The following is a 25,367-nucleotide window of genomic DNA, read 5'->3' as shown; positions in this document are numbered from 1 at the left end:
TTACTAAATATATTATTACTAAATATAAATTAGAGGGATAGAGGTTACTAGAGATCTCTATGCCACTCTCTTTCCTTCTCTATCTCTCACATGCCTTTCTCTCTCTCTTCTTTTTCATCTTTATTTTCTTTCCTCTCTTTCTCTCTCTAGATCCTATCTAACTATTTTATTTTTTATTTTAAGTTCAACTTGGTAACAAAGCAAGAAGGAAAAAAGGGGTCGATCTTCAAAAAGGTGACAAGAATTGTGTTTAGGGTGGACATGATCCTTGGGGTTATATGATGTGATCATGCCCTAAAACCCCAACGTTTTTTTCTCCAGATATAACTATGTCAATAGAGGTGATTATTATTTTTTATATGATTCTAGATGCCGATCAAGTATTTATTCGAAAACCTAGTTTTTGGATGGATTAGGGTTTTTATACCCCAATCAAAGAAATACTGTTAGTGCTGTTGTTTGATTTTTTTTTGGAAAAAACCGGTGTGGTCAAATCTAAGGAGTCAAATCTAAGGATGTAACAATCTGTAAAGCCTTTTGTTTTTGAAGCGATCAAAGGGCATAACCCAATTTTTGTTTAAGATATGAGGTTGTAACTAGGTCTTAACTACTGTAGAGAATGTCTCTAAATGCATCAAATATGGAGTCTTTTGACCCTATATTACCATAGTTACTTTTGATGGAACCAAGACTATTCTTGGGTGGAATGAAAAAATTGGGATGCATTCACGGGCCATGTAGAAAAACCAGACCTAAAGGATGCTAAATATACAAACTGGGAGGCTGAAGATATGGTTGTTATGAATTGGATACTATTTTCTATGCAGCCTAATATGAGTCGATCCTTTATGAATTGCAATACCTTTAAAGGAATTATGGGATGTCGTTTCTGAGTCCTATTCCCAAAAGAAATATATGGCAAGGATTTATGAATTGGAGCAGCAAATCAATGATTTTAAACTGGATTACTTGTTATTGGGAGACCATTATGCTCATCTACATGGTCATTGGGATGAATTAAGCCGAGGATTAGCCCATGCAATGTTCTTGTGCAAGGAACAAAGAGAGAGAGAGAGAGAGAGAGAGAGAGAGAGAGAGAGAGAGAGAGAGAGAGATTGGAACAATGAAAGATTTTGACTTTTTTAGGGGAGTTAATGTAGAAAAACTATTATGGTGCATGCTCTCGGTGGCGAGACTTTGCCATCACTTGGTGTTTATTTCTCCCTTCTTTAGTGTGAAGAAACTTGCCGCACGATAATGATAGAGACTATCGTTGAAATTGAAAGATCTGCCATATTCAAAAGTTCTAGTGGTAATCGAGGTGGAGGACGTTTTGGGAGTTGGAGGTGTCGAGGTGGTGGACGTGGCTGCGGAAACCCCACATTTGATGAGAAGGACAAATTAAAGTGCACCCACTGTTGGAAGACTCGACACACGAGGGAAACGTGTTGGGATTTGGTTGGATGCCCAAGACGACACTTTCCAAGGGCAAATTCAGCAACAATTTGTCAAAGTACTCTCCAGTTACTCGAAGGCAGCAAGATATTATTTCTTTTGAACCTCAAGAAGAGTTGGTGAGTATCCCTAAAAGAGAGCTCCTGGATCTCAAGCAGCAAGCTTCCATTCGAGACCCTTCTTCCTCCTCTAGGTCTCACATTGCATAATCAGGTAGATCTGTATTTGCCCATCATATCTCTATAAATATCTTTGAAACCCCTTGGATTATTGAATCTGGAGCAACTGAACATATGACTGGTACGACTATTTTTTTCTCTTCATATATCCCTTGTTCTAGTCATGAATCTGCTAAAAGAGTAGATGGTTCTCTTATTCCAATCAAGGGAAAGGGAACTGTGCATGTTACTCTTTCTGTTAACTTGTCATCCACCTTGCATGTTCCCAATCTTTCAAGAATACATTTGGGCATAGTCGTGGAAATGGAAGGTTGTACTTTTTGGAGCCTTCTGGTCGTGCCTTGATTACTGCAACCACATTTTTAATTGCTAATAAAGAAAGGACGTATTTGTGGCAGACTCAAATTGGTCGTGCATTGTTTTTTATTGTGTACTTTATTTCCTAAAATGTTTGAGTCTCTGGGTCAAGTTCAATAGCAATGTGACATTTGCGAGTTGTCAAAACATTGTAGAACTTCATTTGCTATCAATATCAATAAAAATAATGTTGTGCCTTTCTCTCTTTATAGAAGCACTTTTACAACCTCAATGGAAGCTGCCATGGGTGACGAGATGCGAGTACTTGAGCGGAGTAGTACATGGGAAATCACCAAACTTCCTAAAAGGAAGAAGGTCATAGGATGTCAGTGGATATTCATTATAAAATACAAAGCTGATGGTACCATTGAAAGGTATAAAGCAAGATTGGTTGCAAAAAATTTCACCTTGACTCTTGGTGTAAACTACTACCAAGATACTTTTGCTCCTGTGGCCAAGTTGAACAATGTGAGGATCATTCTTTCACTAGTTGTGAATAAATCATAGCCACTCCATCAACTAGATGTTAAGAATGCATTCTTACATGGAGACATCCAGGAAGAAATCTATTTGGTCATGCCTCCTGATTTTAGATTAAAGGGGAGACATGAAAGGTTTGCAAGTTAAAGAAGGCAACGTATGGACTTAAATCTAGAGAATGGTTTAGAAAATTCAGTAAGGCACTGCTGAAATTTGGATTTAAAAGGAGTCAAGCTAATCATGCAGACTTTGTGAAAAAGAGTACTGTTAGAATTACTGCCCTGATAGTGTATGTTGATGATATTGTTCTGACAGAGGAAAATGTGAAGGACATTGGTGATATTAAATCTTTTTTAAGAAAGGTGTTGTATATCAAAGATTTAGGACCCTTAAAGTACTTTTTAGAGAATTGAAGTGATGAGATCAAAGAAAGGGATACATGTTACAACAAACGGGGATGTTGGGATTTGAGATCTAGACATGCAGATGCTCCTACAAAGTCAATCATAAACTTCAGAGAGAAAGGGGAGAGTTACTCAGAGATTCCAATTAGTATCAATGAATAGTGGGCAAGCTCATATACCTCACAATCACTCGACTGGACATCTCTTATGCAGTTAGAAATGTATATTCTTTTGTCATATAGCGTATAGAATATTAAGATATTTCAAGTCTGCACTAGGGAAAGGGATATTTTTCTCTAACCAAGGGCATTCTGATGTTGCAGTTTACATAGATGCTGACTGAGGTGGTTGCCAAACTGATAGAAGATCCACAACTGGCTATTGTAGCTTTGTTTTGAGAAACCTCGTTACTTGGAAGAGCAAGAAACAAAATGTGGTGACAAGATCGAGTGCTGAAGCAAAATACAGGGCAATGAAGTAATGTGGATCAAAAGTGTGCTTTTTGATTTGGGGGTTAGAGTTAAGCTTCCCATGACTGTATATTTTAAAATGGGGGATGCGGCCTTGATGCGGTGGGGGGCCGATGCGGCCCGGATGCAGGTGCATCGCGATGATGCGGTCAATAAATGTAAAAAAATTCTAAAAAATCTAAAAAAATAAGTTAATGCATAGAAAAAATATATGAAGGTGATATATGTGATAGTAGGTATTTTAGTTTAATGATTAACTTCAAAACTATTAGCTGTCGGAGATTCTGTATCCAGTTATCCATTATCCCTTGATAGAAACTAGAAACTAGAAACTAGAAACTTGAAACTTGAAACTTGAAACCAGCTTCATAAAGCATTCAACAATCAACAACCATCAATACAAATTTGCACCATAAGTACAACTATAATTCAGCACAACCATCAACAACCATATGTACAACCATAAGCACAAAATAATGATAATACAAATCAAAAGTCAAGCTCAAGAAGAGTTAATAGTTAATAAATAATAACTTAATACAATCATTCATTTTGAGAGTCAATTTTGAAATTTGAACTTCAATTTTTCAAATATCAATCAGACAAGTCATCTTGAGAGTCGTCATGCGCATCATCAATATCATCCTCGACGGTCTCCATGTATTCTTCTTCATCCTCTGAGTCAGTTTCCTCCTCGACCTCTAAAGCTAATGTGCGAGTGCGATTAGACCCAACAGCTCCTCTACTCCTTTGTGCTTAGGTTGATCTTCTTCATTAGCCCCTGTTGCTAGCTCGACATCAAGCCCTGTAAGGTCCTCACCCTCAAACACACGCTCTTGTCTTGGATTCATGGTCTACTCACTTATGGAATCACCATCAGCTTCATATAATTGAATAGGGTTGAGCTGCGTGTGATTTTCATACCTCTCCCTAAGCCGCTCGTTATACAGCACATAAACCAAATCATTCAAGTTTTTCTGCTCCAACCTATTTCTTGTTTTTATGTGGAGCTGTGGTAGAAATTTGAAATCAGATAAATTAGATTTTAGATTAGAATTGAAATTCAAGAAATTAGGATTAAAGAATAAGGAGTAAAGGACTTACTTGCTCAAATGCACTCCAATTGCGCTTACAACCAGATGAGCTACATGTGAGATTCAATACTTGAATATGGAGACGTTGTAGATTTGGTGTCTCGCTTCCATATAATGCACACCATGCAGCTGTATAATATTTTATAATTTAGAATATAGTTAAAATTAAGGGTATAAAATAAACAATGGAACTATACATAAAGTAAAAGACAAGTAAGATTATTTTTGGGCTTTTGGCCTTTACCTGGATCTGTAGTGTCCCTATTTTGAGTGGCAATATCTCTCTCAAAGTTTCCCAAGGCGAACTTGAACTTAATCGATTCATGGCTCTGGATCTCATCCTGGATATCTTTGTCTGGCACCAACCTCTCTAGCACATCTAAAAACCCACCATTTATTACACGATCTGACTCAATGGATGGGTGCTTGTAGTGAAGAGATGGGTTTAGAAAATAACCAGCTGAATGGAGGTGCCTGTGAAGCTGGGTATCCCATCTCCTATCAATAATTTCAAATATAGCTTTGCGCATATTTTCATCATCTTTTAAAACATCTTTTATTTCAATTTTTGCCCTAGTCATTGCCTCATGTATGTAGCCCATGGCGGGCTTCGTATCACCATCAACCAGTCGAAGCACTCTCACTAAAGGGCGAGCCACCTCCAATGCAATAATTATTTGACTCCAAAAAGATGTATTTAGAATAATTTTTTTAGCCTTTCTCCCATCCTTATGCTTTGACCATTTGCTTTGACTCCATTGCTCTGAAGCAAACATGGTCCTCAAGGCACTTTTTTGCTTGACTAGGCTTCGAAGAGTGAGAAATGACGTGGCAAATCTAGTGATACCCGGTCTTAGTAATCCTCTCTTCTTTGTAAAAGACCTCATTATGCTTAGGACAATGGTGTGATTGTAAATAAATCCAATAACTAACATAGCTCTTGAAATCACCTCGCTAAATAAAGATGTACCCATTTTCTTAAGCATAAGATTAACACAGTTAGCTGCACAAGGAGTCCAAAACATATGCTTCCTTTTCAAAGTCGAGAAATGCCTAGCTGCAGCATAGTTGGCACCATTGTTAGTGATAATTTGTACCACATTTTGCTCTCCATCAAAATCGACAATCTCATCCATCAAGCCACATAAGTATGTACCATTATGTGACTTGTCTGATGCATCAATAGACTTAATAAAAAAAAGTACCTGTTGGGCAGTTAACCAAAAAATTAATGAATGCCCTTGATTTCCCATCAGACCAACCATCACACATAATAGTGGCCCCATATTTCTCCCACCCTTCTCTCGGAGAAATCAAAATTTTATTCACATCAAATACAACATCCTTCAACAAGGGCTCCCTAACCTCATGTAGTGAAGGAGGAATAAGTCCTGGGCCATATTGCCCAATTGCCTGGACCATACATGCAAAACTATCTAGAGTCATAGTATTAAATGGAATGCCGACCATGTAAATCCACTTTGCAATCCACTTACATACTGACTTCCTTTGTTCTTTCTTATATTTATTGTCAATTGTGATTTGTTTTGTTTTTTTCTCTCTCCTGAACCACAATTTCGAGGGCTAGGGGTTAAAAAAGAATCCATTTGCCCCTTAGGGAGAGGTGTTATTCTCTCAGCACTACCACCAATATTTATAACCCTCTCTCTTGAGGTTGGAGTATGAGTACCCCTTTGCCTTGTAGCAACTTCAGACATATCATCATCATTATCATCAACATCATCAAATAATTGCATATCATCAAGTAATTCCTTTCTTTTCTTTTTTTTATTCTCTTTATCTTTTTTCAATCTATCCAAATATTCTCTTATGTCCTTTTTATATCATCTGTAGCTTGTGGGCATGCTCTTACATTCCTAGAAATTCCTGCTAAATGCTCATTTTGTCGAAAAATACCACCTTTATAAGTATTTCCACAGAGCAAGCATATCACACAATTTCTATCTTTCGGATTTTTTAGTTTAGCATATTTCCAAGCCGGATCCTTGTTACTAGAAGATTGGGAAGAAGACATTGCCCCAAAAATAAGTACAATAGTATTATTGTACAAGAAGGAATAAAAAGTTTCCGACTCTGTGAAGTAGTGCTTGATTTCTTCACGGCCTCTGAAATCCCCAATTTCTTATCACAAATTCACCTTAACATTCCCAAATGAACAATCAAAGGTATCAAATGAACATCCAAGTATCAAACAACCGCCAAATCGAAGATTTGGATGAAAAAAAAATTTTCGCCCAAATTTTTTTTTCCCTCGATTTGATGTAAAAACAACCACAAAAGTGGCTGGAAGTCTTCGTTTAGGGGGTATAATAACCCCCCAAACAGCTTCCCCAAACTTTGCAAGTACAAAAAGACCATTTTTCCCCTCCCCGAGGGGCAAAATGGAAATTTTTTTTTGCGGAAACAGATGCAGCGTGATGCGGCGCTTATTCGGCCACATCTGTCAAAAGCGCATATGCGCCAGTTCGTGATGCGGATGCGAGTGCATCCCGCATGATGCGGCCACATATGCGGTGATGCGGTTGCATTTTAAAACACTAAGCCAACCCTAAATAGTTGGGACATACTTTGATGATGATGATGATTTAATGTCAAATATATGAAGGAGTAATGTTGAGCAATCATCTGCAAGGAGAACAAAATATGTAGAATAAAATTTGGATAAGCTGGGGATGGTCCTCAAACAATAGAGAATTTATATCTTACATTTAATATTAAGTTTAGCCAACTTGCATTTGTTGTAGCCTATTCATGACTAAAATTCTCAGGACAACTGCATGAAGAAATAATTCCAGAATTACACTTCCTAAGGCTATTAGACACAAGATGACTAGGGTTCTTAGGCCAAAGATGCTGGGTATGAGGAAAATGAGTTGATATAATCCTCAGTTCTACCATCAATAGGCCCTTGGAAATAATTTAGGTAGAAGAGATGACTCAATTTATGGCTTCTAACGTTTCGCTTTTTGGTTCCCTATATCAAGTAACACCACGAATAGATTAAGTATTAGTTTTAACCAATTTGTAGACGAACAAATAGCAGATTCATAATCAACTACAGGACAAACTAAATAGCATTTTGAATAACGGAATTATAAACTATCCTGTTGTGCTAATTCCATGATTAATGCCACTATCATTATAGATAGACTTAACTGCCTCAAAATTATCAAAAGTGGATAGCAACTTGACATTTGTAGCCATCTGATTTGTTATATTAACGTCAAAAGCAAAACATAAAAGAAAGAAGTGGTTGTGTACTAGACAACCTTGATAGACTTAACTGCCTCAAAATTATCAGAAGTGGATAGCAACTGGACATTCGTAGCCGCCTGATTTGTTATATTAATGTCAAAAGAAAAACATATAATAAAGAAGCGGTTCTGTACTAGACAAGGAGGGACGTAGGAGTCCCTGGAGGATAAGTGATTCCTTGGATAAGACAATAACTAATAAAAATGTAGCATGTGTGAACAATCACAGTAGAGTTGTCAAAGGTCTAAGAGTGAGTATTTGATTATTGATGTTGGATATCTATGATCATTGATTTAAAAAGCGGACCGCCCACCGCTTAGGCGGTCCAGAAGGCCTGAGCGCATCGCTCAGGCCTAGGCTGCCAAACTGGGCAGTGGTCCCTAGGCGGCCGCCCAGGGTCTGCGCCCCACCCAGAGGTGGAAAACTTTTTTTTTTTTTTTTCATTTTTTGCAAAGATATAAAAGTTAAGAATGATGACTTTTAGGTCCATTTGAACCCTAAACCCACCAGAACCCCTTTTAGAGTAACATAAACCTCCAAAAAACTACATTTCATTGGATCGAATCATCGAAGTGTTTCTCAAAGTTTGGAGTTCAAGCAACCAAAGTAAGTGCATTTTTTAGATTGCTTGTTTTATTTTGAGATGTCTTCTTCAGGAGTTAGTCGGAGTGGAGATCCGGGTTGGAAATATGGATACAACCTGAATTCAAATGACAAAAATTGTGTTAGATGCAATTTTTGTGAAAAAGATACAAAAGGAGGCATAAACCGGTTTAAGAAACATCTTGTCTGTATTAGGGGGGATGTTGCCCCTTGTAAAATTGTTCCTGAAGCTATCAAGGAGGAGATTAAGCAATTTTTAAGTTATGGAAAAGAAAAACAAGAACAAAATCCTTGTCATAGATCTATTTCTACTACTCATAGAAAAAGTGATCCGGGTTGGAAGTATGGGTACAACTTAAAACCAAATGATAAAAATTGTATAAGGTGTAATTTTTGTGAAAAAGATACCAATGGGGGTATTAACCGATTAAAAAAAGACCTTGTTGGTGTTAGAGGTATTGTTGCTTCTTGTACAAAGGTTTCTGAAGCAGTTCGAGATGAGATTAGACATCTTTTGAATTTTGAAAACCAAAAAAGGATAAAAATAAACCTTGTTCTATGGAAGTATCTTCTCTAGTTTCTAGTCGGAGTGGTGATCCGGGGTGTAAGTATGGCTATAACCCGAATCCAAGTGATAAAAATCGTATTAATTGTAATTATTGTGGAAATGATACTAATGGGGACATTTATCGGTTTAAAAAACACCTCGCCGGTCTGACGCGAGATGTTGCCCCATGTAAAAATATTCCTGAGGCTACCAAGGAGGAAATTATACAATATTTAAGTTCAGAGAAGCAAAAAAAAAAGGGTAGAGCAGCCAAGACTCCTAGGGCCTCATTTGCACAGGCTGCACATACTAGTAAGAGGAAGGTAGAAGAAGAGGAGGAGGAAGAGGCAGATTCAGAAGAAACAGAGGAGGACGAGCGTTATATTGAAGAGGGAGATGACTCTGATGATGATGGTCTCGATTCTGATGCATATGATGAGGCTTGCCCTATTGATATTCCTTCTAATGATGGTGATGATGATGACTGACGACTCTTGCCTCTTGGTGCTGAGTGTGGAGTGTTGAGTCTGTTGACTGTTGTGTTGAGTCATGAGTGTTAACTTTTGTTAGACTGTATATTTTCTAAATTTCTGTATATTTCTGTTGTGTTGAGTGTTGACTTTTATATCCTACACTTGTATATGGTTTTACAGTTTACTATTTTAACAATATGGATCATCAAAATTCACTTTTCGACTTCTATCTTTTTTTTTTTTTTTTTTTTTCAACTTGGAATATGGTATATTGGGATTTTTACTTTTTTTTTCAATTGGGCAGCCGCCCAGGTTCCGGGTGCCCGCCTAGGCGCTAGGCGGCCTGGACCCCCCAGGCAGCCTAGGACCCGCCTAGCGCTTTTTGATACACTGTCTTTGATCTATTCGTAAGTGTTATAAGGCAACTAAGGTACTCACTTTGCTTTGTTGCCACTAGATGTTTATCAATGCAGCTTCTCGGAGAACTGCATTTTCGCATAAATTATTATTATTATTTGTGACTAAATGTTAATGGTTGTATTAATGAAGTAAATACAAAACCCGTGCTCAAAATTGGCATCCCACATCGGAAAAAATGAAGGGCATCCTTGGATGCTTGTAGAACGGAAGTTGGGTAGTTGGACCTCTGAGAAACTCGAAGAGAACTAAAATAGATTGGAACGAAGGCAAAAAAAAGTTGCCAGGGTTTCGTTAGCATAGCCTGACGATTGCTCGTACTTTGGCGAGGGAATCAGCGGCTGAGTTTGCCTCCCGCCATGTATGCTGAAACGATGTTTGAATATGTTTCAATATGTCACAATTTGGTCATAAATGTGTTCGAGGCACCATGGGAAAGGGGAGACACCAGATGCCCAAAATATCACATTTGTTTGGTCACCCTCTATTACTATAAAGGTGCCCTATTCCTGGTTGAATTTTATGAGGCCTTCTAACATGGCTGCTGTTTTGGCCATGGTAGAGTCCGTATGGCGAATGAAACCAGATTAGGATTCATGTTCTTGGGGTGGTCACGATATAAACCCCTCATCCTAGGGTTCCCAGGGCTACCAATTGAATATCCACCAAATTTCAGTTTAATTTCGTCTTGTTCTTTTTTTTTTTCCGGAAACTGCTGGTCCTGTTCTCGTGGTCTTCATGTCTATGATTGGGGTTCCTGGGTTGCCAAATCAACATTGTTTGCAAGAAATTGAAAATAGCTATTATGAAAATAATAAAACTTCAGCAATAAAACAAAATTCAAATCTACACGAATCAAACCTTGTAAGAGCAAATGCTTGTTATAAATCGACCCTAAGACTTTTTAAAGCGAACCACTAAGGATTTCTTGAGGTTAGGCTTGAATCAGAGATCCTAGGCTTGCTGAGTTGTTTTTGAACAAAAAACTTCAATTTCAAATTATTTTGATTTTGATAAAAATGGTTGTGGATTCTAAAAAATGGATTTGGGTCTACAAGGGCATGCAGAAAGGGCATTTGGAGCTCAAATTTGCGGATGAATACCCCAAAATGAGCTCCAATTGATTTATGGAAATAGCTTCTTATTTTGGTGGATGAAAAAGGACGAAATGGTGACTTGGTGATTTCAAGAACACTTTCTCAAGACTGGCAATTGACTGAGTCTCATTGATGAATTGGATGTTTCACTACAGTGAACTAGTTGTGTTAGGTTCAATGGGTGAGTCTCGCAATTGGAGTCCCCTAGTATCGAGGAACTGCCCATTCCGAGAGTTCACTACAATGAACTGGTTGGTTTAGGTTTAACAGGCGAGTCTTTGGTTTGGGGTACTCCAGAACCATGGAGCCACCCTTTCCGAGCTACTTGTTTGATACTGAGCCGAAGTAGCCGGTTTTTAAACAATCAGAAAGGTTTGCAAATTATCTTGACTTCGATGATTAAACGTAAAAATCTGATGGAATTAATTAATGTATTTGTGGACGTCTTGTATTAAGAAACTGTAGTTTTAGGTGATTTCTTGCCATGCTATAATATTATATTTTGCTTTCAATTATTGATTTTCTTGGAAGCTAATATATGTTTATGTTTTATTTTTTTTCCTGCAGATAGCTTCACCAACTACTTTAGGGAAGGAAATGGCTATTTTTGCTATCCGATTAAGCCGGCAAAGAAAGTTGATTTCACATGTTCATTTGATGGGAAAGTTTGCTGGTGCGGTTGGAAATTACAATGCCCATCTTGTGGCATATCCTGACATTAACTGGCCACTTGCTGCCGAAGAGTTTGTGACATCTTTGGGAATAAACTTCAAACCGTATGTGACCCAGGTAAGCATTGTGGTTGTTCACATAGGTACTGGTTACCTTTTCAATTTTCGATTTGGATTTTGCATCAGCTGTTATTAATCAGTGTCACATGAATACTGACACGTGCATCATGTCTAGCGCATGTCTCATGTCTCAAGTGTCTAGTGAAAGATTTGGCAGTCTGGAACTCTAGGGAATAAAATAAAAATTTGTCTTTTGTTTTATTCATATAACTGAATTCCACTTTACAAGTGGCACAAAACAATGCTGTAAACAAGAAAATTCACATTATGTACAACCTAGGATCTTTCTTTTCACTGCCAAATGAATATGACTCAAGCCTAAGGGTGAAAACAAACTTTAATTGTGAATTCTAATACAAATAATGTTCTTGGCAATTGCAATAAACTTAGCAATAATGATTGTAAATAATCAAAGAGCCGCCGGGAAAACTTATTAGACTTTGGCTAGGGTCACCCCTTTAGGGCTTGATACACCCCACACTTAATTTCTTGACTAATGCATACTTTGATTCCATAGTTGTTGGAAACAATTCCGAATATGAATCGTTTTAGGAATCAAAATCGTCGAATGGCAATCAGCCAGAAGTTTCCGCTCTTCGAATCGACATCCATACCGGAGGAATTGTGGGAAATGAGATTCCTATTTTATAGGAATCGAGATTTGACCAAAATGGAATCTAGATCCCTATATATATGGAATCGAGATTCCTAGCTCCATGGAATCGAGTTTCCCCATCTATTTGGAATTGAGATTCCTTCATTTATGGAATTGGGATTCTAACATCTTTAGAATCAAGATTCCTAGGCATTTGGAATCGAAATTTGTACCAGTTTGGATTCGAGATTCAACGCTGCTTGGAATTGAGATTCATGGCAGTTTGGTTTCGGGTTGGGACCCATCTGGCAATCGAGATTTGTAACCCCCTTATAATCAAGCATCAAACAGACACAGATAGAGAGTGACAAATTTAGAAGTGAGTAGGAGACTACATGTTGCATGAATTAAAAAATAACACACATGGATAAAGTTATATAGATTATGACATTAAATGATAGCTGAAGATTACATATTGCATGTAAATAAAAAATAAAAGCCTTTGATACACGACTTTCATTATACACTAATTGGGAATATTGCCTAGAAGGGGGGTCCGTTTTTATTTTTTATTTAGTGGGCCGGGGTATAGTTTCTTCCTTTTCCCGCCCCTTTGGGCTGTAGCAAGGAGCTTTTGTGTGACAATGGAAGATGATGGAGACACTCTAGGGGTGGGTCTAGGTGAATTCTCGTGTCCAGTTTTCAAATAACACAAATGTGAACTTTGGGAAACAATATATATTTGAATTATGGGAGAATCATCTCCAGTCCAGTTTCTAAATAACTCAAATCGATAACCATAAATATTTAAACCAATCTAAAAAGTCATAGATTAGTACACCTAAAACTTTGGTATTTAATGTTTTGGTATTACGAGTCAAAAAAAGAAAAAAGAGATCGAGATTCTATGAGGGTGGAAGCGAGATTCGATGTTTCATTAACTCGTGGTTTCTTGCATCTACATACCGTGGTGCTTAATGTTCAGGAATATGGATCGAAAACAATTGAATCGAGTATCATTATATGTGGAATCCAGATTCAACAAGTGAAAAATGGAAGAGAGATTCTCTCAATGTTGGAATCGAGATTCGTAAAAATAAGGAATCGAGATTCCCGACTTCATGGAAACCAGTTATGTGAGGATTCCTTGTCGGAATCGTAGAATCGAGGTTTCAAATCAAAATGACGACCTTGGGTGAGAGATTCCAAAAACTATGTTTGATCTTATTGATCCTTCTGAATTCTGTTAGTTTTAGAAGCGCCTTAGCTGATACCTTTTTCAAATTTGGGGTTTAGAGATCATAGGCTAGATCTAAGGTTTTCCATAACCCTCTCTAGGGCATGCCACAAGTGGCACTTCTCTTAGTCAATTAGGGTTGTGCGTGCCAATTTCTATGTTCCCTGGGTGGTGCGTGCCACCTGCTAGAGAGATGTGAGAGAGAGAGAGAGAGAGAGAGAGAGAGAGAGAGAGAGAGAGAGAGAGAGAGACTTAGAAGTCTGGTGTCTTGCATGAGGAGGGCTGCTTTCTGCATATAAATAGATTTCCTTTTGGCCATAGGACTTCTAAGTAATCTGTGAGGTGAAACAAATATGAGCCATCCATCTCAAGAATCAACCATCATGATTTAGGTAGGAATATAGGAACTTATTCCCCAATTATTTGACCCATATCCACTTCTAGTGAGTCGAGGATAATCACATAAAAAACATCTTCTATTTTGACTAGAATCTCCTTTTCTCTCACAAAGAGACTGTAGGAATTCAAAGTAAAAAAGATTTGGCCAAATTCAAATATTGAAAGAATATTTTCCGAACACAAAATATTGTTTACTCCCACAAAATATGCTCACAAAATCTCTTTTGAATTTTTTTTTCAAGATTTTCTTTTAACAAAATATCTAATCACTTATATAACATAATTTAGAAATAAACAGGACGTGCCTACTATATGCAGATGTGGCCCCAATGTGTCCCACGTTTCACTTCTTGTGGGCCCTCCACATGCAAGAGGTGAGACCCCTTGCCCCCCTCATGTGTGTCCCACTCACCCCCCATAAAAATTGAAAATTACGAGAATACCCTTTATATGGTTTTTCTTATTGCAAATAATACTTTTACAAATGAAAAAATTTGTAATTTCTTAAACTAAAAACCAAATATCTAGAAGTGGAATGCTATCAATGGTTCAAGAAATGTGATTTAGGCGCACTCCACCCGACCTAGTAGCTGTGATCCTAGACTATCTTCTCAAACCAACCCAACGAGACCCATGACATACAGTCTCATGTAGGGGCTCATGATTGGCTCGTCAAAGCTGACGAATAAATAGTAAAACTGTAGTTCTGCAGTGAGGATTACAATTCCCCCCTCCCCCATTAAGCGTAAGAACATATCATTGCAGTGCAAGGGGGACTTCTTCTATGCACATGTGCATATACCCCTTTGCAGGGTTGCTTTCTAGAATGTGGTTGTCATGTGTACATATCGTTAAAATGTTTGTTGAGGATTAGTCCTTGGTCTCAGAGGTTTACAACAGCACCTTATTTACCGGAATCTCTCACCAAGGTCACGATTTTGATTCGATGTCCCAATTCCATGTTTTGACAAGGAATCATCATGGAATCCATTTCCTTTTCAAAGTCAGGGGTTTCAATTTCTTATTTTAGGAATCTCAATTCCAATGCTTATCGAATATCATTTATAATATTTGTTGCTTCTCATTATTTCATTGTTCAATCTCAATTCTACATTTTTTGAATTTGGATTCCACATATAATGACACTCTCTCCATCAAATTAGAAACACTAACATAGGGCCATGAACTACAAGATAAATAGTTTAAAACTATATTGGAATCTTGATTCCATATATGAAGGAATCTTGATTCCATATGGGTCGATCCCAAATAGGTTAGAAACTTGATTCTGAAGAGGACGAAATCTCGATTCCATTTGGGTCGAATCTTTATTCGATTTGGGTCAAATCTTGAGTTCTATAAAGTAGGAGTCTTGTTTCCTGCAATTCCTGGAAAACATGAATTTTTTAGCCAACTGCGATTTCGATTCCTAGAACGATTTGGAGTCTTAGGCATTTCAAACAACTATGAACCACACATAGGAGACCATGAAGCTCTTTAGGCTGCAAACCATCACTGGACATTTCTTTGACCTCAACAAGGGATGATCTTGTGAAATAACCCTCAATGGTAGTGCCATATACCTGGGGGAAAAGTTTTGGACATTACTAGGGCCATAGATTGCCTAACCTTAGGTTAGTTATCCAACACGCACTTACATTGAAGTGTATATTCCACTATAATTTTTATTGACATGCTTTCACGGGATTTAAAGTCCACAAATCCCATCCAGTACTTTGGCAGTAAAAGTAGACATGGCCCGACATGTCTTTACAAGTAATATTTCATTTTATATATATTGGATTCTTCCATTTGGATCCTAAACAAATGTTGAGAACATATCATATCAGTATTGTCACAATTTTCCGCCATTATGCACCTTGAATCCACGCTAGAGTCCATTTTGTGTGGTAACCCTAGTTATTAGAATCTCACCCAAGGTCGCGATTCCGATTCAGAATCCCGATTTCACGATTCTGACAAAAAATATTCATGGAATCTATTTCTATGAAGTCAGGAATCTCGATTCTTTATTTTAAGAATCTCGATTCCAACATATGACGTTTATTGATTATCGTTACTGCAATTGTTAAATCTCGATTTTGCATTTGTTGAATATGGATTCCACATATAATATACTCTCTCCAAATTACAAATATTAACATAGGGTCATGAACTTCAAAATAAACAATTTAAAACCTATGAGAAGCATGAAATTATAATATCATAATCTTGATTTTATAATATGAAGGAATCTTGATTCCATATGGGTCGATTCCAAATAGGTTAGAAACTTGATACTAACGGAATCTCCATTCCATATATGTGAGATCTTGATTCCATTTGGTCAAATCTCGACTCCTATAATGTAGGAATCTTGTTTCCCACAATTCCCCTTGTACGAATGTTGATTCGGAAAATAGGAATCTTCTAGCTAGCTGTGATTCCGATTACAAGAATAATTCGGAGTCTCAGCGTTTCTAACAACTGTGGTGATAACTAATATGCTTTCTGGAAGAATCTCACATCTTATTTAGTGTTTTAATAAATTTGGTATGATCCAAGTATAGAAATCCGAAAATACAGATAGATTTTTATAATAGATTTTTATAAGTTGGGATCAATGTTTTCAAAGTCTTGATGGAAACCACTATAAACAGTGTGGCGCAAACCTAGTAGCTTGGACTAGGGTTTAACAAAGAAGAAGATAGGGAAGATTCAAAATTAGAGAAAGATTAAAAAACTAGAGGTAAAGTTGGAGCACTTGCTGTTCTAGGGTTTTGAATAAAAGTCCATAACATGATCCATCATTATGCTTGAGTACATCTTTTATATAAGAATACCCTAAAAAGATTAATCCTGGCCATCCATCTACTCTAATCATGATTATTTATTATAAAAGGCTTTAAGTGAACAAAAAGACGTAACGAACTTTAGAAATAACTATTTATGCCCCTAAGTGAATAAAATGATTCAAGAAATAAATAAAAGACAAAAGGATAGACTCAACAGCTAATATGCCCTTATGTGGTTCCTCTTGTAAACTTTAAGCTTATCTCGCTTGTCTAGATACTCGAGAGCAGTATTCTAGGCTGTATCAGTCTGCCTTTCTTCAAAAGAATTCGACGTCGAATTCGGTAGCTCATCGTCAGAGGTATCACCAAAATATGGAATTAGATGTTTGACATTAAAATCATCAGAAGTGCGAATGTGGCTAGTAAGCTTCACTTTGTAAGCATTGTCGTTAATCTTCCTCAAAATTTTTAACGGTCCTACCTTGACGATACTTAAGATCAAGGCTTGCCATTTTATTGCATTCCCCACAGACATTGGATTAACCTTGTTTGGGCCCATTGAGACTTGTCATACTTGTAGTACATAAGCATACCACACTTGGTCTCGAACACATTAGCTAATACTCTACCATGAATTTTGAAGCGGCTCAAGATTAATGATGCTTTACCCCTGTGATTTCCTTCAATTTGCACATAGTGAAAAGGTTTTACACCTCAAACAAAATAATGGTTGAAGCTGATGTCCAACATTAGAAATCACATAAGTAACCTTTTGATAGCCGCCTTCTACATTGAGCTTACTAGCAAAACGCTCATAGGAAAATATCCCCAAACCCTTGGAGCGCACATCACATGATACTCCATAATCAGGGATAACTCCAAGAAGAACATCGTCATCATTACCTCTGTCAACATCATTCTCCTTGCTACTTTTTGTGGGGACTAAGAAACTCGTTTCCTCCAATATTTTGGGAACAACCTCTTGACATCCACCATGTTCTTCATCAAAAATAGGAGCATCCACAACATCCTCTCCAATGGCAGGATCTTTTGCTTGATCCTCTTTACATATTGGGTCACCTTGAAATCTATGATCACCACTTCTTTCTGAATATCCAACTCTTCATTCAAGTACTTGTCAAAGGCTGGTGGTGAGTCCCAGTTCGCAACATGTTGATTTTGATAACCATTTGGTGAGAACAAAGTTTCTCCATGGTTGTGCTCGGATAGACTTCCATATCACTCCTGGATCTCAACCTTGAGATTGGTTTCCTACCTCCTACTATCCATATCCATACAATCAACTACCTCTCTAATTGGTGCTTGATCATGGAAGGGATTTGTGGATTCCTCATCTGCCTCGATCTCATACGCCTAAAATCGGGCTTCCATCTGCACCAAACGCAAAACTAGGGTTTCGACCCATCTTCTTAGATCTACAATCCCTTCTTACGAACTAGCATCAGAGGTTTCTAATGTTGTCGCTTTTACTTGTTTTTCTCTGCATGGAGGTATGATGGTTGATCTAAGGCAAAAAAATCAACGCTACAGTAATGTGATACAGTACGTGCTACAGTACGTGATACAGTACCACAATATACTACCGTCCTTGCTGATCATTGGGGCTCTGATACCAACCTGTCGCAGGCCTAGTAGCTTGGGCTAGGATTTAGCTAAATAGAAGATAGGGAAGATCCAAAATTTGAAAAAGATTAAAAAACCAGAGGTAAAAGAAGGAGAACTTGCTAATAAAAGTCTATAACATGATCCATCATATAAGAAGACCCTAAACAATACTTAATCTTAGCCATCCATCTATTTTGATCATGGCCATTTATTACAAAAGATTTCAAGTGAATAAAAAGACAAAAGACTCTGAAAATTACTACTTATGTCTAAGTGAATAAAAAGACTCAAGAAATAACTAAAAGACACAAAATGATAGACTCGATTAATTTTCCATTCTATGGTTACTCTTGTAAACTTTAAGCTTACCTCGTCTAGATACTCAAGAGAAGTATTCAGGGCTGCATCCCAATGAGAAGTGTTTTGCAAGACATCCCGAGAGATTGATAGAGTGATAAGCTATGCATTTTGTTTCGCAAAACATGACAAGAGATTGATAGAGTGACAAGCTATGCATTTATTGTTTTCCGCAAAATGGGTAATTTCAACACATGGGAGTTATGACTAATATTTTTACTTCTTCCTCTGCCATGCTTTTTACTTTATTGCAAAAGTTATTTGCACCATATTTACTAGAATCTCTCCACTGACCTCGCTTTTTCGGTTTCGAAACCTGATTTCGTGTTTTTGTTAAGGAATCTCCACAGAAACTGTTTTTTGGAATCAAGGAAACTCGATTCCTTAATTTCAGATTCTCGATTTGACACATCTTTAGAAACCATTTTTTAGAACCAAAGAAACTCAATACCTTAATTTCGGAATCTCGATTCAACACATCTTTAGAAACCATTTATCGGAACCAAAAAAGCTCGATTCTTTAATTTTGGAATTTGGATCCAACACATTGTTAGAAGCTTGAACCCATTAATTGTGGGTAGACCCGTTCCCAAATATATCGAATCTGGATTCTAGCGAGGATTAAATCTTGATTCCACGTCAATTGGAATAGAAATCTTCCTTCGTATGCTTCTAGTGGTTGCAGGGTTTCATTATTTTAGTTGTGCCACCATGGATGGCCTTTACTTTAAATGTAAAATATAACTGGTAAATACAACACATACAATTAAAAGTAAAACCATGGCGTAGACATAATCCTATTTTGTCTTTATAACAATGAGGTCAAAATAACAATATAGAAATACTTGTCTTTTGTATATAATGACTGTAAGTTCAATAGTCAACACAATCACTTTAAAATTTGGGAAACCTTCTAATAAGAGACATCCAATATAGGTTCTAAAGTTAGTGAGGACCAAGATGTGCTTGTGGCTTCCTTCTCCATAAAAATGAAATCTTGATTCCTGGTAGGGGTTGTCAAGTGCATTCCATTGTCCATATTATTGTAAATCTTGATCTCAAACTGGCATGGATCTCTGATCCATATACATCAAAAACTTGATTCTAAATATGTTAAATCACGATTTGAAGCAACAACATCTCTGTTCCACATATGTCAGAAACTTGGTTCCATAGATGTCGGAAACTCGATTCTACATATTAATGAATCTTGACTCCTGGAGTGTTGATTCTAGGGGGATGGGAATCTCGATTCCAAGGAATACGGAATCTCGATTCCGTATGCGGATGAAATTTGGATCAATTTCGGTCGATTCCTATTGTATGGACAAAGATTCCTATTGTATGGACAAAGATTCCTAAGACATATGAATCTTCTAGCCGGCCGCAATTCCACGATTCCGGTTCTTAAAATGATACGGGTTCCCAAGCTTTTCCAACAACTATGATTTGCACTATATTAGCACCAGCTGAATGTTAGGTTTATGCATATTCCAATCTTTGCCATTTGTCAACTAAATATGATAATTGACATGAATGATTGGCCTTGTAATTATTGGAGTGCAGTTAGTACATGATGTTGATGGAGTACCCACATGCACATGAGATTATCCTGTTCATTTATTGTTTTGTCTTCCATCTGCACGAGATATTCAACAATGAAAACCTCACTGACCACACTTGATTTTTGATTTGAATGGACCAAACTATCAAGAAGTTTGGCAATTGAGAGTGCACAGACATGGTTGTGTCACTTTCTAAGCCTTCAAGCGCCAAACATCCTTTGTACTCGTCCTACACCAGCACAGGTGATGCTTTGTGTACATCCAACTGGAAAATTCAAATAGAACACTGGATAACTTTTATTCAAACCAGTTCTCGTAGACACTTGGATTTGACAGTTTATCATGCTGAACCCCGTAGATCATGCTCAATCTCTTACGTGTTCATGCATTTGATGTGTTCGAAAAACTGGCATGGTCTTTGGCTCTTAGCATTTTCCTTCCATGTGATCTTTTGTATTCATTACTGTAGATTGAGCCACATGACTACATGGCAGAGCTCTTCCATGCTGTTACTCGTTTCAACAACATCTTATTGGATTTCAACAGAGACACATGGGGCTATATTTCTTTAGGTTACTTCAAGCAGGTTTGTTATTTCAGGATTGTGTTTAATATTTTGAGAATTATGTTGTCCCAAATTATATTTGGGCATTGGATAATTATCTATTACCTGTTTCCACTTAGTTCGCTGATGTAATTGAGTTCATAAATCTGTTTCTACAGCAAACCGAAAGTGGTGAAGTTGGTTCTTCAACCATGCCTCACAAAGTCAAACCCATTGATTTTTAGAACAGTGAGGGCAATCTGGGACTCGCCAATGAAGTGTTACACCACCTAAGTGCAAAGTTGCCCATTTCGCGTTGGCAGGTATTTGACTTGTTCTACTCGCATTTACTTTGATATAATCATTCTGGTTTGAGCTTTAACTACTTTTCACTATAATGGACTGTGCCTTATGAATGAAACCCATGCTTGGTGAAGTTCGTAGTTGTACAAGGGTTCTCTGTAGATTTTACAAGTTACAAGTTATAAAACATAATCTACCAGCCATTGCTTTGGAATGGACATGGTTGGTTATACTGTGCAGTCACACAACCACCTTTTTTAGTGTGACCTGGGAAGCTAGGTGATGAAGGAGAAGATGCCTCTTATTTTTTAATTTTTCTTATTGAAATGTGTTTTTCTGGTGCAAATTTGTATCACTAGGCATGGTAAATGTTTTGAGGACTACATTTTTTAATTTTTCTTATTGAATGTGTTTTTCTGGTGCAAATTTGTATCACTAGGCATGGTAAATGTTTTGAGGACTGCACCATTCACCTCATTTTTAGTGTTAACTCCTCAATGACACATCTTGTTATAGACATATCATGCTCCAGAGTTGTAGGACAAGTCCATTTGAAGGTCGTAATTAGTTTCTTCTCATTTCTTCTTTTGGATTTTGCCATGTGACACACCCAGCTTGCACTCGTGCATATATGCTCATGTTATTTATTTTTTGCAGTGCGACCTAACAGATTCCACTGTTCTAAGGAATCTCGGTGTTGGTTTTGGGGTATTCTCTTCTTGCATATAAGAGTGCTTTACAAGGAATTAGAAAGCTTGAGGTACATTTTTTGTCAAACTGTGATTCATTTACGGGTTGTTTATTTTCATATGCTCTTAAAGTCTCCCAACTGCTGCAAATGAAAAACAAGATTGTTATTTGTGCAAAAAAAAAAAAAAAAAAAAAAAAATGGGGGTGGGGCGGGGGGGGAATGTTTGTTACGTTCACTGAGATCCTTATTGTTGTGTTTACTGTTGGAACTAGAAGTTGGGGAAAGCACCTGTTTACAGAAATGGCATCCTTGCAGCTCCTACTTTTTATTCAAAGTTCAAACTGTGCGTGGATCAGCAATGATCTCTAACCTATTCAGCTGACGGTTTGGAACTTTTCTTTTAACTGGGTTGTTTCTAGAAAAGGCTGTTTACCACAGGCATGGATTTTCTTCTCTCAAGTATCACGGAGTGCCATTCTTCTCCTACACACATACACATGTGTTGTGTCTGTCTATATATATAATCTGAGGTGTGTCTATCTATATATATGAGGGAGGGAGGGGTCTGCCTTGTGCTTCCTGGGGGGGTAATGGGCCGGGCGGCCCGCCCCTAAAAACCTAGGGCCTGGGCCACAAAATGTAGCCTGAGGACTGGGCCATCACAGCCTGAGGGTAGGGCTGGGCCAGGCTGGGGCTGGGCCATGATAGGGTTGGGCCGGTTCGGCCTGGCCTGGCCCTAATAGGGCTAGGGCCAGGGCTTCTTTGGCCCGGTCAGGGTGGTGCCAGCCCTATGGGGACTAGGACTGGGCTAGGGCCAGCATTGGCCTGGTCCGTTGCCAGCCCCATTGCTTCTGGCTGTTCTACAGCTCTATTGTGTTGTCCAAGTTTTATCCCCCAATTTCTCCCCACAGACGACTATCTCAGCTAATATAGCAGTGGGGAGAGAGAGAGAGAGAGACCCCAATTTCTTCCCACGACACCTATCTCAGCTAAGATAGCAGTGGAGAGAGAGGGAGTGGAGGGAGGGAGGGAGGGTCTGTACCAGGTGCTTCCTTTCTGCTCTACAGAAGATAGCCGTTGGGGGAGGGAGGGAGGGGTCTGTCGTGTGCTTCCTTACTGCCCTATTGTGTTACTCCAAGTTTTATCCCCCAATTTCTTCCTACAGACAAGATAGCAGTGGGGATGACAGAAAGAAAATGAATTTATTTATGATCTGTTTTGGTTTGACATTGCAGATAAATAATTCACGCTTTACGGAAGATTTGGAGCAATCATGGGAGGTGCTTGCCGAACCAATACAAACTGTAAGCTAAATGCTTGCTTTTTTGATCCGGTAGTTTTGTAACATTTTTTGTGACAAAAAACAAAATTTTTGAAAGAATAATTCTGAATGTGAGTCTCCTGCTATCTGCTTGGTGCACAGTACATCTGTATCGTTATATGCATGCTTCTATAATTATGATGGCAGTATAGTGCATATGTATTGGAGAGAGAGAGAGAGAGAGAGAGAGAGAGAGAGAGAGATTTATAAACTCTAGGACACATATATTAGTTGAAATTGATTTGAAAGAAGAAATTTCTAAAAGAGATAAAATGCCGTAACCTACTGATAAGCGATACAAATATGAAATATGATTTAGGACTAAGATTGGTGAAATGAAATGGATATATACACACACACACACACACACACACATATATATATATATATATATATATATATATATATATATATATATATATATATATATATATATGTATGTATATATTGGATGGTTTTCCTTAGTTGTTAGGAGTTTTCTGTTATGTTTGGAGAGCCTTCTTCTGTTAAGAAAAATTCAAGGGCTTTGACTTCTATGGGTCCACATGGACAAACATGCTCACCACAACCAATAATGAAGTATAGATGATGTCTACTAGTATGCATTTGTTTGTTGTATGATCTGATGGGATGGATATTACCAGGTGATGAGGCGTTATGGTGTTCCAGAGCCTTATGAGAAGTTGAAAGAGCTGACTAGAGGTAGAGCAGTTACAAAGGAGAGCATGCAAGAGTTTGTGAGAGGGCTTCAACTTCCACAGGAAGCCCTATCTACCCTTCTAAACCTCACACCCCACACTTACATTGGAGCTGCAAGAGACTTGGCCATAAATGTAGATGCCTTTCTCTCATGATATATATTGTATTGTACAGAAAGCCTCCATTTAGATTTTCTCCTGATTGAAAAAGGGAAAAAACGAACGTTGATGAGAAAATATGAGTGGGCCAAAAATGTTAGAAATTAACTTTATTGAATTTCACAGAGTCATCATCATCTCCGATATTTGTTTATGACTTATAATCTTGGAAAAATTACAAAAACCCCCAAAATACACTATCTATACAACTTACCTCCATCCTAACCTTTTCTCTCACTTTTTTCTCAAAAGTATATTTTTAATGCAAATACCCCCCAACCAAAAAAGTTCCTTTTTTTTTTTTTTTTATGGAAATGCCCTTCTTGTACAAAATGCCTTTTTTTTTTTTTACAGAAATACGCTCCGACAGTCTCAAAGGGCGCTTCGGCAATACATGCTCTGGAGCCACAACACTCTGGCAGTTGCATAGGATGCTTTGGCACTGAAGATACAACGCTCCAACAGTAGTAGAAAGAGCTCCAGAAGTACAAGCCCTGAAGACAATGTGCTCTAGCAGTCTCAATGGGCGCTCCGGCACTCCGGCAATACATGCTTTGGAGCCACAGTGCTCCAGCAGTTGCATAATGCCCTCCGGCACTCGAGAGTCATCGGTCCAGCACTCGAGATACATGCGCTCTGACAGTGCATGTTTTGGAGACGACAGCACTCCGACATTTGCAAAAGACACTCTGGCAATGCTTGTTCTGGAGACGAGGCGCTCCGACAGTTAAATAGGGCGCTTCGGCGGTACTTGTCCTGGAGTCACAGTGCTTTGACAGTATCCGAAGGGGCTCCGGCAGTACATGTTCTAGACAGTGCGCTTCGGCAGTTGCATACTGCGCTTTGGCAATGTGCTACTTGGGTCCGATAGTCAGTGCCAATTGATTTTTTTTGTACGGAAAGGGCATTTCCTTCAAGAAAATGAACTTTTTTGGCTGGGGGGTTATTTGCATAGAAAGTATACTTTCGGGACAAAAGTGAGTAAAGGTTTGGATGGGGGTAAGTTGTATAGATGGATTTCGTGGTTTTTTTTGTAATTTTCCCTATACTCTTCTTTTTTTTACTTATTAAGCATTTCCTTTTTTTTACTTATTGAGCATCACTTTGTTAGCATCACTTCGTTATTTTTTTTGATATTTAAGCAAAGGGTAGGTAGCACGGCACCATACCCTATGGCTATTCGAAGCTGTGTTTTTGTGTGAGCGTGTCCTCCTGTTTAACATCCAGTGACACGAAATATGATTAAGTTATGTAAAACAATTAATAGACGATTGTTATTCTAGGGAATATGTTTTGACAGCGATGCAGATGCAGCATTACGATAAATGAAAAGGCTGCAACCCTCCCACTGTTCATTGATTTGAACTAGTAGATGTGTGTGTCGCATGTATAAATATAAGGAGAGAGAAAAAAATAACAAAGATATTAAAAAAA

The 25,367-nt window shown here is 37.9% G+C and overlaps 1 pseudogene across 1 annotated transcript in view; it reads left to right on the top strand.

Annotated features, from left to right (window-relative positions):
* LOC18435051 (uncharacterized) overlaps positions 1 to 25,021 on the top strand; it is a 29,879-nt pseudogene extending 4,858 nt beyond the window's left edge. The window contains exons 3-9 of the transcript XR_016057896.1: positions 11,420 to 11,641; positions 20,687 to 20,803; positions 20,941 to 21,084; positions 21,722 to 21,824; positions 22,991 to 23,059; positions 23,721 to 23,909; positions 24,288 to 25,021. The product of XR_016057896.1 is annotated as an uncharacterized LOC18435051 (transcript). The remainder of the gene's footprint in view (positions 1 to 11,419; positions 11,642 to 20,686; positions 20,804 to 20,940; positions 21,085 to 21,721; positions 21,825 to 22,990; positions 23,060 to 23,720; positions 23,910 to 24,287) is intronic.
* Positions 25,022 to 25,367: the final 346 nt, after the last annotated feature.

Source organism: Amborella trichopoda, chromosome 6, assembly GCF_054954075.1.
Source record: "Amborella trichopoda isolate Santa Cruz 75 chromosome 6, AtrichopodaSantaCruz75HAP2 v2.0, whole genome shotgun sequence".
NCBI lineage: Eukaryota > Viridiplantae > Streptophyta > Magnoliopsida > Amborellales > Amborellaceae > Amborella > Amborella trichopoda.
Note: the sequence above shows the minus strand (reverse complement) of the source record. Positions and strands in the feature narration are given on the sequence as shown.